This window comes from Xenopus tropicalis, chromosome 3 (assembly GCF_000004195.4).
Source record: "Xenopus tropicalis strain Nigerian chromosome 3, UCB_Xtro_10.0, whole genome shotgun sequence".
NCBI classification, from domain to species: Eukaryota; Metazoa; Chordata; class Amphibia; order Anura; family Pipidae; genus Xenopus; species Xenopus tropicalis.
Window position 1 is genome coordinate 47,481,382 of NC_030679.2, and position 18,409 is coordinate 47,499,790.

The 18,409-nt window shown below is 39.6% G+C and overlaps 1 protein-coding gene across 2 annotated transcripts in view; it reads left to right on the plus strand.

Annotated features, from left to right (window-relative positions):
• Positions 1 to 18,409, plus strand: part of rnf44 (ring finger protein 44) — a 51,216-nt gene that overhangs the window by 6,091 nt on the left and 26,716 nt on the right. The gene's annotated exons all lie outside the window — the stretch shown is intronic.

Sequence of the window (18,409 nt, forward strand, 5' to 3'; positions counted from 1 at the left end):
GTTGCTTTAATAAAGTTTTTTTGTTTTTAACTTATTTTGCTATAATTTTGTAAATATGTTTTCTGTCACTTCTGCATGCTGTGTTACACATTGATTCCTAGTTGTAATTACCACATTAGGCGTTAAAGGGGTTGTACGCATTCAAATTAACTTTTAGTATGAGACAATTAGCAGTTTGTCTTCATTTATTATTTGCAGTTTGGGAATTATTTGGCTTTTTGTTCAGCAGTTTTTCAGTTTGGAATTTCAGCAGCTATTTGGTTGCTAGGGTCCCGGTTTAGCCTGGCAACCAGGCAGTGGTTTGAAGGAGAGATAGAAATATGAATCAAGGAGGTCCAAAAGAGAAGGATAAGTAATAAAAAGTAATAACAATAAAACTATAGTCTCTCAAAGGAAAAGTTTTTTGGCTGCTAAGGTCAGTGACTCCCATCTGGAAGCTGAAAATAGTCAGAAGAGGACAGCAAATAATTCAAAAACTATAATAAATAAAAAATGAAAAACAATTGAAAACTTTCTAGGAATAGGCCATTCTATAACATACTAAAAGTTAACCTGAAGGTAAATCACCCCTTTAATAGACATAAACAGAAACAGTTTGGCTGTCACTCAACAAGCATGGGTTCTTCTAAGCAACTTTGTGGGTATTTAAACATGAAGCTAATTGATGCCTACAAAGCAAGAGAGGCTATACAAAGATTCTAAAATGCTTCCAGTTCACAATTCCACTGTCAGTAGATCTTAAGACTGCCCAAGAAGATCTCAGAATTTGAAGTGACTTGCAAGGAAAAGAAGGCAAAAATCCCTAAAACACAAAATTAAAAGACTTTTAGCTGGATAAAAAAGGGGTTTGCAAGCTGTGATCTGTGCAAAACAGGGTGTTATTAAGTAATGACTTACTAGGTTAACTTTTTCACATGCTTCAGTTATTGTTTTCTTTGTTCCTGTGTTTAATGTTTGTGAAATAAAATGTATTTGTGCATTAATATTTGCAAATAAATGTTTTTTAACATACTGATTCATAATGTTGTTGTTTTGTTGTACTACTTTTTACCTACAAAATTAACCATATATGTAATTTGGCAAAGGGTTACTAAATATTTGCTTTCAGTTGAATACATAACACACAGGCTATTCCAAGAGTTTTGTTGCTTTGGCAATTTCCAGCTAAGGCTAGGCAGCAAAATGCCCATAATTGCTCCTCTACTGAGGTTAATAGTAATTGCTTGGACCCTGCTGGTGTACTTGCAGGTCACCAATTACTGTTTTAAACACAAACTGCCATGTTTCTGAACATTAATCTCCTGAACCGTGAGTTCACTGGCAGGATCCAGGCGATGACCATTTAAGTGAAAGGAAGGCCCATTATGAGCTTTTGCCGCCCACTGAGCTGGAAATCTCACACTTGGCAAAACACTGGGAATAGCCCCAAGTACCATTGCACTAAAACATCTCCTAACCTTATCTTTTCTTAGATAGAGTAATGCTTTCCTTTGCCATGTACATGCTTTGTACAGGCTAGATTCATACAGTGGCTAAAGTAAGACTGCTTGTGAATACCTGAGTTTGGCTTGTTTGGTAGTCATAGGGCAGTGTTTTATGTTTTTTTTCGGCTGCCTGAAAAGAAAGCTGTAAAAAGCGCCAACACTGGCTCTTTGCGCTTTTCCAGTTTTTACTGGGTGCCATAAATGGATCCATGTGTGCCATCAGCCTGTTTGATTAAAGGGCAATAGATACCTCTGCTAATACATATGGATAGATATACATAAATTCTTGAAAGCAGTAAAAGCAGACACAAATGTTTGAGTAGGAAGCAGTGTCAAGTCTTGACTATATGCTAGGGAATCTTAATGCAGTTAATAAGCATTATAGTGTCAATAAATGTATACAGCCAGTCAAGAGAATATAGAACATTCTTTAAATGCAAATATAACTGTAAAAATTCCATAGATATTTATGGAGCCCTTGGGTGGACTTGGGTACAGTGCTTCCAATGCATTGGAGGATTGCATTCTGTCAAGAGGCCTTTAACTGGACAGGACTCATCTATCTTTTTCATTGTTGTATTCATAGTCCAAAAGACAGTCAAGTTTATAATGGCTTGTAAAGTCAATATAAGCAGTGTTTTGCACAGTGTTTATATCAATATTAAAGAGTCTTGCTTTGGGTGTATACCTGCTGTTTCTTGACAAAAATAATAGTTGCGAATTGAGTCGCGCTTATCTGCCTCCATTGCCACCGCCCTTAAATGAAATCACTTTTGGGTTTTTGATGATGTCGCCTCTAGCTGCAGATGATGGTGCTTCCAGTTTTATGGTGGCCAGCAAGTAGGTTTGTAAATAAAGTAGTTGCAGATTTATCGGATGTTGGCTCCAACTGGTAAAAATCCAAGTTGTGGGTCAGTCATAGATTATATCTGTGTGTATCTACATCAAAATGTGCTCTTTTTAACATAGCAGCATCTGTACATGATGCTGATGATGTCTGTGTATAACATAAGAAGACCCTAATATAATTTAAAAGGCTGTTAGCACTGCTATTGGAGCTACTATTTCAGCACAGCCATAGCAGCATTTTGATGTGCAGCTATGAATGCCAAACATAAAATAACCCTAATGCATTGTGCAGACAAAGGGAGCAGCAAACAGCAATGTATTTAGTGTAACTGTTAATGCAAATCTGACTCCGAATGAAGAAAGAGAGAGTGCTGAGAGTGGAATACTGAAGAATAACTTGATTATTTAAAAAACAGTACACAATTTTTGGTTGATTGTATTTAGAAGTTCCTTATTTCCATGAGATGAATTAGATATTTAATTTCCATTTTCTCAATAGTTTCTGTTACTGATGCTAGAGAATCCTTTAGCTAGAATCATTCCTACCAGCTTTAGATCAGTGATTTCATTGTTATCTAACATGTTAGGATAACTGTGCAAAAATGATTTCATGCCTTTGGGTAGAGGGGTATATTTATCATGCTGTGTAAAAAGTGGAGTAAAACATCACCGGTGATGTTGCTCATAGCAGCCAATCAGATGCTTTGCTTTGGTTTTCTAACTGTTGAAATCTAATTGTTGATTGGTTGCCCTGGGCAACATCACCGGTAATGCTTCACTCCACTTTTTACACAGCATGATAAATATACCCTAAGTCTGCAAGAAAACAAGAACAAGGGTATACTGTAGTCCGGATTCTCATTGGAGTATAGTCTTGCATTGGTTGTGCTCTAAAACATACTCTGAAAATGACTGAATTTTCTTTCTACCTGCATTGGGCAACGGATGATAAATGATGTACCTGTGCTATATGGATCAGTGCTGTCCTTACTCTTTTCAGCCTGGTATGGAAGTAGGCTTAGAAAGCAAATTTGCACTTATGTAAAGCTTTTAGGGCAGTGTATGCAGAAAATATGTTACAGATGAACTTGAGTACCTTGGAAAAATAGGTAATTACTATGGGCAGGAACCCCTTTACCCTTCAATTGGTTGTATTTGTGTATGTTGTCAGTATGTGCATTATATAGACCCATTTATTGTACAGTGCTGCAGAATATGTTGGTGCGGTGCTTTATAAATATATGTGAATAATAATGATAATGAAGATAAATATAACGTCTTGAGAAAAAGAGAATATCAGGCTGTTTTCTTAGACACTGCAAACTTCACCAAGTGCTTTTAAATATACTATTACATTTATTCAATACAAATATTAAAAATCATACCAATTTTTAAAATCATACCAATTTTTAAAATCATAGGGGTCATGAAAAGAGGAAGGAGGCCCTTTCACTGCATGTGGCAATAAATTAAGTACACAATGTAGCCCCTGGGTGCCCTGTTTTTTTTTGTAAATGACTAGATGATTTGTACCAGCTGAAGGTGTCCAAGGTTATTGACTGCAGTGGAATCTGAATGCTTTGCTGAAAAAATTAATTATATTTAATATTACACCCTTGGGGCTAAATTGTCTTATAATGCCCTTTTTCTGTTTAGTACTTAAAGGAATCTTATATGGTTGATTTTGCCTCAACGACTGTAGTGATAATTGTGTTTAGAGGTTAGAATCTTGTGATGCATCAGAGGTGGAAGAGGAAAACAAAGCATGGCCACTCTTCCTACAGTAATCCCTGCAGAAGAAATGACCTACTTTTGAGTGCAGTTGCAGGCATGATGTCTGTTCCTTCAATTGCTCTGTCCAACAGGGCGAGAGGACTCTGCTTTTTGAAAATGTGAATCTTTTTAATGGACTTCCAGACCATTAGTTCTTAGGAATGTTTTTAGAAATGCATTTTGCCATTTACAATATACTGGATATTGTGATTTCCTTGAATTGTTATAGTTTGAGTGTATCCCATCCCTGTGTTACTTTTAGTTTTATAATAGTGAACTATTCTATGTTGCTTACATTTGTCGTTCTCAATATTAATAGCATGTCTAGCAGTCATTCACATTTTCTATTGCTATCTAGACAGAATGCCAGAATTCCTACCCTTGTATATTATTATTACTGAAAGAGAAGAAAACCTTAAATCTCTAGGAGTCACTAACTTGCTAAAGCCCTTGATTTGTTGACCTCAGTAAATCTGCTCTACTGCAGGCGACAGATCACTCAAAAATGCCTTTGCCTTTCCTTACAGTTAGATCACCACATTTAAAGTAATGAAGCCAAAGTGTTTTTCATGTGGCAATTCAAATACAGTAAAATACAATAAATACACTAAAGTACAATAAATACAGTAAAAAGCATTTTCAGGAGATTTCCGGACCATGGATAGTACAGATTTCCCGTTGAGTGACTAATCTCCCCGTGTCATTGCCCTAAGTGATTCTAATCACTCACCTCCTACCCTGGGATGGTGCTCCTTTTTTTTTTTTTTTTTTTTTTTTAAGGGGGTGCTCTCTGCTGAGCACCACAGCACCATCTTTAAAGTTTCCTTGTTCATTAACATGAATTTATAAAAAAACACCAAGATATCACACAGCATATGTATAAACTAAACGTACATATACTGGTTAATATAAAAGGTAAAAGGGCCTTCCTCAATAGAACTTACAATCTAAAAGGATAAGGTGTTAAGCCACAAGGGGGGTTGTGTAATAAAAGGCACAGCATTTACCCAGGAGCAGTAACCCACAGCAACCAATCAGAATGTAGAATTTACCGGCCACCTGTTTAAAAATAAACATCTTATTGATTGCCATGGGTTACTTCTCCTGGGCAAGCTTTAGTGCCTATGACATATTGGGGATTGTGTGATAAATTCTTGAAATTGCACATGGGGCTAGCCATATTCTTAATTTCACAGGGTGCCACAATCATGTGCTCTGATAAACTTCAGTCACACTTTACTGATGAGCTGCAAGTTGGAGTGGTATCACCCCCGGCCCAGCCGATCAGCAGAACAATGGGAAGTGAACAAGATAGCAGCTCCCAGTAGATATCAGAATAGCACTCAATAGTAAGAAATCCAAATCCGGCTTGGGAGTCCTCCAGTTACATGGGAGTAGGAGAAACAATAGCTTACCTGAAAGCAGTTCTAATGTGTAGCGCTGGCTCTTTATGAAAGCTCAGACTCCAAGTACAATGCACTGAGATGGCTGCACACACCAATATTACAACTAAAAAAAAATGCATTTGTTGGTTCAAGAATAACTTTTTTAATGGTAGAGTGAATTATTTGCTATGTAAACAGTGTAATTTAAAAATAAAAAGTATTACAAAAAACCATGACACTATCCCTGGCCAAATCAGAGCCAGGCAGCCAACGAAAATTGGTGGGGGGTTTGCCTGGCAGAAAACAACTGGAGAATACACTGTATTGCTGTACAGATTGATACACTAGTATTACATTAAATACTACACTATAGATCTTCATTTATACAGGTATAGGATCCATTATCCAGAATGCTCGGGACCAAGGGTATTCCGGATAAGGGGTCTTTCCGTAATTTGGATCTCCATACCTTAAGTCTACTAAAAAATCAATAAAACATTAATTAAACCCAATAGGATTGTTCTGCATCTAATAAGGATTATTATATCTTAGTTGGGATCAATTACAAGGTATTGTTTTATTTCTACATAGAAAAAGGAAATGAGTTTTAAAATTCTGAATTATTTGATTAAAATGGAGTCTATGGGAGACAGGCTTTCCGTAATTCGGAGCTTTCTGGATAACGGGTTTCCGGATAAGGGGTCCGATACCTGTATTTTATTCCTTTTCTTCACTGGATAAGGCAAGTGAACCTTTGAGTGCTGGTCTTTTTATTGAGTTCTTTGGAGGTCTGGAACTACTCTTTACTTCTTAAAGCAGACTAAACTCTGGCTACACTGTATGCATGGGTATATATCTATCCAGTTTTGGTCTCCCATCATCCATTTTTTTTGCTTACAGGGAACTACTGGTTTATGCAGGATCTCCTTTAGGTTTTATCACACATTTCTTAATACATGCCCTTCACGTATTTTTAAGCACAGAGAGCAAGGCATGCATTGCATTTATAATTTAAAAGCAGAGTTCAACCAGAGGCGAAAGGAGGAGACTGTTGCTACAGGACACAGATACAGCCTGCAGCAACTGTGCAGCCTGTTTTTAGAACACATTTACATTGCAAATACATGATGTTTATTCCTAGGTGAATAGAGCTGGCTGAAATACTACTAGAGATTACTGCTTAGTATAATGACAAACAGTAATATGAGGGAAAAACTAGGAGTAAGCTGGAGTTTTATAACCAGGACTACATGTTCTAGAAAGCATTACTGCAGAAAAACAACTGAAAGGCCTTTTTGTTGCTGCTAAGGCTCTCAGTGGATTTTGAGTTAAAATTTCAAGTTGTCTTCCTGCAATGTTGCATGCTGGTACATGTGTTTGGTTGGTTCCCTGAGGAATGTCACAAGCAGCGGGTCAAACTTTTGATCACTGTATTTTTTAAATAAACACATTTGAACCTGTTGAGTGAGGCACTGTGTTTTGCTTTGGCTGCTATGGGTGAACAGGCTTGGGATCTCCAATTTACAGGAAGGCCATCTCCAAAAGAAAGGCATATAATTCAGAAAACCCCACAGAACTTTTGTGTATCTCATGGCTAGCAGCCTTATGCCAAATGAAACACACATACCAAAGAGCATGGCTCTCCAACGCCTGCTCTTCTGTGGCTAACTTTATGTATTGTAGAGCACCGGGTAGTATGCTAAGTTTGTAAGTTTTGGCAACAAGGTCTGCTGGTTCTTCAGAATGACACTGCAGGCTAGAGCCTTAAAACTCAGATATCATTAAAAATTAATGTATGTGTAATATTAATAAGTATGTCATTTTAAGGTTATCAAAGAACAACTGCTTGCTATATCTGGCAGAAATTGTTATTTTTGTACACAGTACTGCAAAGGGTAATTTGCACTTTATAAAAACTATATACCGATATGATTATTGGTGTGTATGGCCAGGTTTAGGCTGAAAGGGCTTTATGTTATACAATTCCAAATTTCTAGCTCATCTAAAGGAATAAGAAACAAACAAAAGCTATATTCAGTGGGCCTCAATATGTCTCAAAGTGGGAAACAAAATGACGCCACACGTTTTTTTAGCCAATCACTCTATTTGCCTTTAGATATATATAAGGCCATGACATTATCTGCCTAGATTATGGTTTAAAAGACAGTGTTTCTGCATTTTACAAATCCTAGAATTGTATTAAGATAGTCACCATGGCAATAAAACCATAAATATTATAGGTTTAAGTACCAAATATGTGTTTTAAGTAGAACATTAAAATGTATTTTTAAGCAACTACAATTTATTTTATGGGGTTTGTTCTCCATCATTTCTGAGACATAACTAGATTTCCTTGTCTTGTTATCTGGAATGTTGTTTGCTTCAGGCTGTTAAACAAAGCACTGTTTTTATAGTACTTAAAACTAGAATGGACATTGAAATTATAGGTGTTTTGAAGTAGCTTTAGAACACCATATAAATCTCAGCTGCAAGACTGTGAGATAAATACAGTGTACTAGAGTGATAATAGCAAGGAGCTGTTAAGACCACACTTCTTTTAGTATTTTCCTACCCTAATCACTGTGGTACATCTTCCACCCCCCACTCCCTTGATTTTTACGTTTCTGACTGTATTTAATAGCATAAGTCTGCATGGAGTTGCATCTCCTGCTGTCTGGCTGAGAAGTGCCACTTGGCATTTCAGAAACCATGCAATGGTTGATTCAAAGGTCAGATTTAACACTTTATTATCAGCAACTTGCATGTGAATGTTTTAAAGGAAAAGTAACACTAAAAATGTTTAACTAAAAAATCTATTCTACCTTCCCCCAATAATTGCCCTATCCTGCAATTATTATTGCAGGTTATTTTGAATGCTTTAGAAGAAAATACCTGTTAAACTTGGCATTTGAACAAAGGCGATACAGTGATGCAGGGGAAAGTATCAGGGGAAGCGTCAACTATGCAGCGATCGATTGAGCCTAGCCTGACTCCTTCCTATACAGAAGGAAGGCTAGGCCAAGTTTAACAGGTATTGTCTTCTAAAGCAGTGCTGTCCAACTTCTACGGTGCCGAGGGCCGGAATTTCTCTAGCATACATGGTGGAGGGCCGCTAATGGAAGCCAGTTTTGACCACTCCCCTTTTTGAAACCACACCCACTTCAAACCACACCTATTTTATCACAATGGTGGTAGCACAGCAAAATCCCAAATGCTTAGTCCTTACTGTGGGGATATCAACCATCATTCATATGTGAAAGAATTATGTCATATTAAGATATACCCTTAAATTCCATATGGCTCCTCCTCCCCTGTGGATAGCAGAACAACCCCCAGTACATAATTACACACCTTAGGGACCATTTAATGGCTATTTCCAACTGCTAACAAACTCCCACAACAAACCCCTGCTAGGTTCACCTCCCACAAGCAGCATAGGGCAAGCAGAGTATGGCACACACAGGCAGCACTCTGCCTGTCCTACCCTGCCTGTGTGTGCCATACTCTGCCTTCCCTATGCTGCCTCTGTGTGCCATACTCTGCCTGCCCTACCCTGCCTGTGTGTGCCATACTCTGCCTGCCCTACCCTTCCTGTGTGTGCCATACCCTCCCTGACCTATGCTGCCTGTGTGTGCCATACTCTACCTGCCCTATGCTGGCTGTATGTGCCATACTCTGCCTACAGTACCTGAGGTGTGAAGAAGTGAACAATGGGAGTGATTACAGTCTGAGCCTGAGGTGTGAACACTGCAGGGGGTGAACAATGCAGGTATTAAAAGGTGTGAAAAACACAGGGGATTACATTTTTAAACAATACAGAGGGATTACAGCCTGAATCTGAGGTGAGAACCATGCAGGGGGCCAGTTAATCACAGTACTGATGCCATTTAAAGCTTACACAAGAGTAAGCCATCAAAGCAGCCAGACAGGTGGGGGGCCACACAGAGGGGGGTCGCGGTTCTAAAGCATTCAAAATAACAAATGGTTTTCAGGATAGGGCAATTATTGGGGGAGGGTAGAATAGATTTTTTAGTAAAACATTTTTAGTGTTACTTTTCCTTTAAGTCTCAGAGGTGCAAATATAAAGTTGTTTATGCACCACTCCTTAAAAGAGGAAGGGCTAAGTCACTTGGGGGTGCCAAATGTTAGGCCCCCCCAAGTGACTTAAATCGCTTACCTTGTACCCTGGGCTGGTGCCCCTGTTAGGAGAAAACAGCACCAGCCCAGGGTACTTGTAGGAAGCGCTTCCTCCTTCCTTTTTCTTCTGCCAGCGAAATCCGTGGGCCGGCGCATGAGCAGTAGAGTGAAAAGCCGACTTTCTTGTTTAAGTTCGGGTTTTCACTCTACTGCGCATGCACACGCTGCGCTACAGGAAGGAGGAAGCGATCGCTGCTACCCTGGGCTGGTGCTGTTCTCTCCGTACAGGGGCACCAGCCCAGGGTAAAAGGTAAGCGATCTAAGTCACTTGGGGGTGCCTAACATTTTGGCACCCCCAAGTGACTTAGCCTTTCCTTCTCCTTTAAGAGGTGGGGAGGTTAAGTAAATGTGTGTTAATTTTGGTTGTACAGTCATATTCTGAGATGTAAAATTGAGATTCTTTACCAGTTCAAGGCAACCACAGCCTTTTAGCAGGGAAGATCTGTGTCCCCAGAGATGCCCCCAGTAGCTCCCCATCTTCTTTTCTGCCGATTCACAGCAAATGGTCTGTGCTACTTTCAGTTATTGGTCTAAGGGGCCAACACACAATATACTGCATAGGTGGAATATAAATGTAACAGCTGATTAGTAATTCATTAAGATTCACATATGGCAGCTCTGAAACCAGTGCAATTAGCATCAGACCTGTAGCATCAGTTGACAGGCCAACTTCATTTTTTGCTTGATAATTTGTGACATAGCTTTCAACAGCTGCTCAGAGCTCACTGAGCATGTGCACTGGTTCTAACAGAATCCAAGATGTAAAGCTCCTGTGACAACTGTAAAGACCTATATCATTACTACTATAGTGATGCTGAAACTCTAGGCTAGTGCAGTCAGTGTAGCACATAAAATATGGCATTTCTAGTTATATTCATCTTTAGGGTTTAGTTCTCCTTTAAGAGCCACAGAACATAGCCACAAAACATCTCTGCAACATAGTCCATCTTCTGTGACACTGGCCCTTTAAAAGTTAAAAGATTTATGGCTTTTAAGGGGAACTGCTTGTATTTCCTATAGTTGCCATAGAGTGGCCCTTCTATGGAGCATGTGTTCCATTGGTGCTTATACTATTTCATATATAAGGGGAAAGGAAAAACACCAAAAACCTGGTGGTTTTCTGTGCTTGAGTGTTTAAGGTGAGTAATGTTTGGGCACACCTTGATCATGAATCCAATAGGGATCTTTTTGTTTTGGTGACAGATGCTATGTGCATTACAGTTATGTTAAATACATTTGGGCACATCATGCAACAAATGGCTTTGACTTGATGTGTCCATGGCCTAGCCATCGTATTAGAGGTGCAAAATTGAATTTTATTTTTCTTCTAACTACAGATATTGTCCCCAAGCAAAAAAATTATGCCACTTGGCCTTTCCATGTATTGTAATGACTACTACAGTGGTTCCCAACCAGTGGCAGGTTTAGGTTGAATAAAAACAAGATTTCCTACCAAATAAAGCCTCCTGTAAGCTGTGAGTGTGCATAGAGGCTGCCTAATAGCCAATATTAGCCCTTTGGCACCTCCATGATTTTTATGATGCTTATGTTGCTCTCCAAGACTTTTTACATTTGACTGTGGCTCACGAGTAGGAAAGGTTGTGGACCCCTGGACTAGAGTTGTGTATTTTCTACTGTTTCCAGACATTTTCAATATCCTATAAATCAATATCGAAAAAAACTGTGACACACGAGGCTGTAATATGGACCAGTTGTGAACATAAAAAAGGCAGATTCATAAAATCCATTATGTTTAGGCAATAATGTTGTTAACTAATTTTGCTTATAGTTACCATTGATTACCTTTGCTATTTTTGGGATATCCAATTTGCATTCTGCAGAAACTATACATTATGAAAATGATTTTTGTGGTTATGGTTTTGAAAATATTCCATGGCAATTCTCAATTTCCAGAAATGTAAAAAAAAAACAAAAAAAAAAACTTTTTTTTACACCCAAGTGTTTAAATAATTTTTGTGTTGATTTTAGTAGAAAAATGCATTATTTGGCAAAAGGTTTTGTTGTGGCACTTTAAATTCAGTGGGATATATGCATTTACAAAATATAGATTGTGGAGCCATCATTTGATATCTACAAGTGTAAACTTGCATTCTAGGTTATGTTTATTTACTGAATTGTGCTTTTAAAATCAAAGTATTTGGTACTGTAAGGTTTATGACCTATACAAGTCTGGGGTCTCTATAAAAAAAAAAAAAAAAAATTTTATGACAGATGTGAAATTACACACAAATTCAGGCAAAAAACTACATAAATAGCCTAATTTAAAAAATTGGAAGGGAACAAAAAACAGGTGACATTCAGGAGTGCTGGGGGATCCAAGGTGCAAATCTAATATACAGTGGTGTGAAAAACTATTTGCCCCCTTCCTGATTTCTTATTCTTTTGCATGTTTGTCACACTTAAATGTTTCTGCTCATCAAAAACCGTTAACTATTAGTCAAAGATAACATAATTGAACACAAAATGCATTTTTTAAATGAAGGTTTACGTTATTAAGGGAGAAAAAAAACTCCAAATCTACATGGCCCTGTGTGAAAAAGTGATTGCCCCCCTTGTTAAAAAATTACTTAACTGTGGTTTATCACACCTGAGGTCAATTTCTTTAGTCACCCCCAGGCCTGATTACTGCCACACCTGTTTCAATCAAGAAATCACTTAAATAGGAGGTACCTGACACAGAGAAGTAGACCAAAAGCACCTCAAAAGCTAGACATCATGCCAAGATCCAAAGAAATTGAGGAACAAATGAGAACAAAAGTAATTGAGATCTATCAGTCTGGTAAAGGTTATAAAGCCATTTCTAAAGCTTTGGGACTCCAGCGAACCACAGTGAGAGCCATTATCCACAAATGGCAAAAACATGGAACAGTGGTGAACCTTCCCAGGAGTGGCCGGCCGACCAAAATTACCCCAAGAGCGCAGAGACAACTCATCCGAGAGGCCACAAAAGACCCCAGGACAACATCTAAAGAACTGCAGGCCTCACTTGCCTCAATTAAGGTCAGTGTTCACGACTCCACCATAAGAAAGACTGGGCAAAAACGGCCTGCATGGCAGATTTCCAAGGCGCAAACCACTTTTAAGCAAAAAGAACATTAAGGCTCGTCTCAATTTTGCTAAAAAACATCTCCATGATTGCCAAGACTTTTGGGAAAATACTTTGTGGACCGACGAGACTAAAGTTGAACTTTTTGGAAGGTGCGTGTCCCGTTACATCTGGCGTAAAAGTAACACAGCATTTCAGAAAAAGAACATCATGCCAACAGTAAAATATGGTGGTGGTAGTGTGATGGTCTGGGGTTGTTTTGCTGCTTCAGGACCTGGAAGGCTTGCTGTTATAGATGGAACCATGAATTCTACTGTCTACCAAAAAATCCTAAAGGAGAATGTCCGGCCATCTGTTCGTCAACTCAAGCTGAAGCGATCTTGGGTGCTGCAGCAGGACAATGACCCAAAACACACCAGCAAATCCACCTCTGAATGGCTGAAGAAAAACAAAATGAAGACTTTGGAGTCATTTAAAAACTGCATTTTGTGTTTACTTGTGTTATCTTTGACTAATAGTTAAATGTGTTCGATGAGCAGAAACATTTTGTGTGACAAACATACAAAAGAATAAGAAATCAGGAAGGGGGCAAATAGTTTTTCACACCACTGTATTTGGCAATTACTGTATTTTAAAGTGTAAGTTCATCTTAGAAATAAAGGGTGGCTATCATGAATTTAAACATAATGTAAGTTTTATCATTAGTGTATACAAAAAGTATATAACTTTTTTACAAACATTTATTTTGACTAAATAGCTCTATATTTTTGGCATTAAAGAGGATCTGCTTGCTTAAGTAGTAACCATAATTTTTGTAAACATTGCAGCTATGTCTCTCTTATCTGCCTTCTCCAGCCGTAGACACCTTCAGGCCACACTGAGAAAATCTTCTCCATGATATTGTTGCCGTGATATGAATGCTGAGAAAGCTGGTTTCATTGTTGTCTGGAGCAGTGCCATTTTCCATGGATATATTAAAACCATTCCATGTAAAGGCATTGGACCCCTTATCTGGAAACCCATTATCCAAAAAGTTCTGAATGACGGAAAGGCAATCTCCCATAGACTCCATTTTAATCAAATAATTCACATTTTTTCAAATGGTTTCCTTTTTGTCTGTAATAATAAGACAGTACCTTGTACTTGATCCCAACTAAGATATAATTAATCCTTATTGGAACCCTATTGGGTTTAATTACTGTTTAAATATTTTTTTTTAGCAGACTTAAAGGAGACATATTGGATAAATGGGAAAACCCTAATTTTGTAGGCAATTATGAATAATATACGGTGCTGGTTTCCCTTTGGGCTAAACATTAACCCTATCTGTAACAATGGCCCCTTTATTGGAGCTCCCTATAGATCCTTTCACTTCTCTGTCCGAGTTTGAAATGAAGAGTGGGCGTGACCTAACGGTCCCTGCCAGAAGCACAGTAGGAGGGGGAGAGCCAATCACAGCCCTGCACTCACACAAGCACAGACAGGCTTCAGTTCCCTATCAGGACAGCCTAGCTGCTTATTGGTTCCTATCCTACAGTGCAGGGTACTGAGGGCCGCCGGCTCCCCAGCTCATCCAGAGAATTCAGCCAGCAGGAAGTGGAACAGATGGGCGGGACTAGTGGGGTTTTGGAGGAATTTCTCAAAAAATCAATCAGAAACACAACTTATTAAGCACAATCCTTCTATATCTAGAGGAGTATAATTCCCTGGCACATTCGCCATTTTTATAGGATATGTCTCCTTTAATGTAGGAGATGTGAATTACGGAGACCCCTTATCCAGAAAACCCCAGGTCCAAAGCATTTTGGATAAAGGATCCCATACCTGTATTATTAAAGTGAAAAAAAATATCAATATCTGTTGTACCACCCTCTAACCTGCAGCTGTTGCCATGATCAACAATGCCCCAGCTCATTCTGGGGATAGAGATTTATTTTTACAACTTACATTATATGGCTCAAAATAGCGGACTGCATTTTTGGATAAAAGTGTATAGATACCCCCTCCCTTTTCTGACAATCACATGACCCCAGTTGCAATCCAACTCAAGGCAATGTCAACACAATTACTATTAGAAGTTAATTTGGGTTAGGCAGAGACATGCTGACTACCCTTTAGAGGGAGAATAATGGTCTAGTTATTTTTTTTCTAAGGTTTTAACTAGGGCCCAAAGCTCCAGTAACAGAAAACTTTAATGCTATAGCAGAATGACATTCCTGACAACTCAATGACCCCTATGCAAAAAGTGATGTCCACACAAAACTGGTTTCCTAAGATGGGAATGAAAAAACTTGACTGGCCTGCCACAAAGCGCCGACCTCAAGCCAACTGAACACCTGTAGAAGTGTGCAAGAACTGTGCATGGGAATATATTTTCACAAACAGGTTTTTTAGTTACAAGGTTATGATCATAAAATTGTCAAGCCACCATAACCAAATTAAAGTTAACCCAGCATGTGGCTTGGCATTTGTATGGTCATAAAATAAAAAAAAAATTTTTGAAAATATATACACATGCACAGAAAAATTAATAAAAGGGTCAGGAATTGTGCATTTGTCAGTCCCCTTTTTTGGTATATAAAGTACATTATAAAAACACCATGGGCAAAAGTATTGGACACAGCCTCAGCTTATCTCCGCCTGCAGCGCAAAAATGTATTGTTCGTGTTTTTTTTGTACATTGGCTTCTCTCTGCCTACAAAGAAAACTCAGATGGAGAGAAGCTGAGGCTGTGCCTTATGTGGCCTTAAGTTGCCCATACACTGAGTGATCCGCTAGTTTGGTGTGGTTTGGTTGCCAATAACTAAAATTTTTCTGCTTCCAATGACATGCTGAACTGATTAACAGCCAAGCAGTGAGCCTGTTTGATGTCAGCCTGAATCCTGCTACCATTTTTATAAGCTGCTGTTAAGCTATGGGGGCAGCCATTTAGGTTGAAAATAAGCTATAGGTGCAGGTTTTTAAATCTTATAACCAGGGGCGCTGCTGCTGCTGCCATAAGGCAAGTTTGGAAACTTGCCTCAGGCGGCAGGGCCTAGCAAGTAACCAGGGTGGCAAAAAGCAGAAATTCCTGTTTTTAAGTAGAAATTTTGACATTTGTAGTGCAGAGAAAAAGCGAAAAAGCCGAGCATGGGGGAATTGGCGTCAAGTTGGCCACCTCATGTGGCGCTGCTTATAACATATTTACATTATACAATGGTTTCAGTTCTGACACCAGAACTGAAAAATAAGCAGTGCCAGGCCCAGTTTGCCCTGGATATCTTGCAAAACAGCTGTATTTAACTAGCTACAATAAAATACTTATCCAGTACTCAACAGAGCACTGAAGTCAAGGAGCTCCCATGAAGAATACTAATATCTGGTGCTATGTGAACTGTCAGCGCTGTACTGTGTATGGCCTGTTGTACAGGCTGTTTTACCAAATATAGCTGGTTGACAAAAACAAAGTGCCATCCTTGGGTGATCAGGGCTAGTGCATTTAATTGCATTGCTGGTTCTTAAAGACACCCTGACCTAATGCAATTACTTAAGCACTTCTTCCACATAAAAATCTAGATAGTAAGCTCTACTGAGCAGGATCCACGTTAGCAGTATTTGTATGTAATTTGTATCCTTGATGTATATTGTGTTGGACAAAGGGAAAACAAAGTGTAGCTTTTTCCCAGGAAGATATTACCAAACGTGTTTCCCCTTTGTTAGTTAGTAGCTACATCATTTGCTATAAGCAGGAAATGGGATTGCACTGGAAAACAGCCGCAGGCCTCGCAGCCATTGTAGGTAGTACATCTTACTGCTGGTGGCAAGGCTTCTGTTGTGAGCGTAGGTGTTACGTCAGCTACTGTTTTTGTGTATCCGGCTCTGCTCAAGGAACTCATTTGTGATTGGCCTTTGGGCGTAGCCTCTTAATAACATAGGTCCAATTTATAAAGATTCCGTGTGCGCCTTGCGATTCTGTGGCGCAAATTTGGTTGTTGTGTTATCTGGGCCATGCCCAGCATCTTAAAGTGAGCGACACTGCACCTAGGAAACACACTGCACTTAACCCACTCGCGTGTGGGCTACAGCAAGAGTACAAAGAGATTTCTTAATGCTTATTCTTGTACAAAGGGGATCGGAAACAGAGGCCTGAACATGGCAGGTGATACCACTCTACAAGTTGGGAATCTAGAAACGTGACCGTATTGTGTTTGCGCCTACTGGATATTCCTAAATCTTTTTTTCATGCACAGGCTGGCCCATACTGTAAGGGGATGCTGGGACTTCCTCACTTGGAAGGAGAGCAGGCTGGCTCCACAGTTTGTATTGCGAAGAAATGAGGCTGTGTGAGTCTGTGCAGCGGCAGATTGTTGGTATTAGGCACACATGCTGCTGCACCAGTTGTTGCCTTTGTGTGATCAGTGCCTGGCTGGATCCCTACACGTATTGGGTCAGGGTTGTGTCTAGTTCAGGGGTGGGCAAACTACGGCCCGCGGGCCACATCCGGCCCGTTCGCGATTTCAATCCGGCCCGCCGAAGCCGCCAAAGTTGCTAGTGAAAAACATACCTCCAGTATTAAAAATGGCAGCTGGGCTGCTTCCTCCCATCACATGGACGCCGGCGGCGTCTCTGATTGGTGGGCCCTGCTGTTTGTCAGAGCGCGGCGCCAGGGCCTGAACTCCTCCCTCCCCAACCCTCTCTGGCGTGTGTGTTGATCACCCAGGGGCCAGCACGTACCTTAAACTGGCGTAAACTGACGCGCTCATCACGCTGGCGCGGTGAGGCATGCGCAGTAGGGGATAGCGCGCGTCATTCAAACAGAGCTGGCGCCTGGAAAGTTCTGAAGCTTGTTGCTGGCACAGGTACAGATTGTGGGCTTGGGTTGGGGGCAATATGATTGCTGGCACAGGTACAGATTGTGGGCTTGGGTTGGGGGCAATATGATTGATTGCTGGCACAGGTACAGATTGGGGAAATATGATTGCTGGCACAGGTACAGATTGTGGGCTTGGGTTAGGGGCAATATGATTGCTGGCACAGGTACAGATTGTGGGCTTGGGGCAATATGATGGCTGCTGGCACAGGTACAGATTGGGGGCTTGGGGCAATATGATGGCTTCTGGCACAGGTACAGCTTGGGGGTGCAATATGTATGCATCTGGTTCTGGCCCGGCCCCCCGTCAAATTTTAAAAGTCAATGTGGCCCCCGAGCCAAAAAGTTTGCCCACCCCTGGTCTAGTTGCAACTTGAAAATTGAGCAGAGGACTTTTACAGATTAGGAAATAGATCTTGTAACATAGGCTAAATTTTAGTGGTAAAAGGAACAGTAATAGAAACTAGACAATCTGTTCCGACATATAGTTACAAATTGGTAATGGAACAGTGTACCTTTACATACAAGAAAATAGACATTTTAAAATAACTATATTCTTGTTGGAATAGAAACTAGACAACGTAGTGCATGTAGGGTAGATCCTACTTGTTTTCAGTACCTGAAATGACCGTAGGGTAGAATTTAGCTAATTTTCAATGAGGAATTTCAGGAATGGCAGTAAAACAGGCTGCCATTTTTATCCAGGTTGAAGATGCTGGCATGTAGATAAATAAAGCACTTCAACTTGTCTGTACAGCTGGTTAAAAAAAAACTATTTAAAATTATATAATAAAGTTAGATAAAT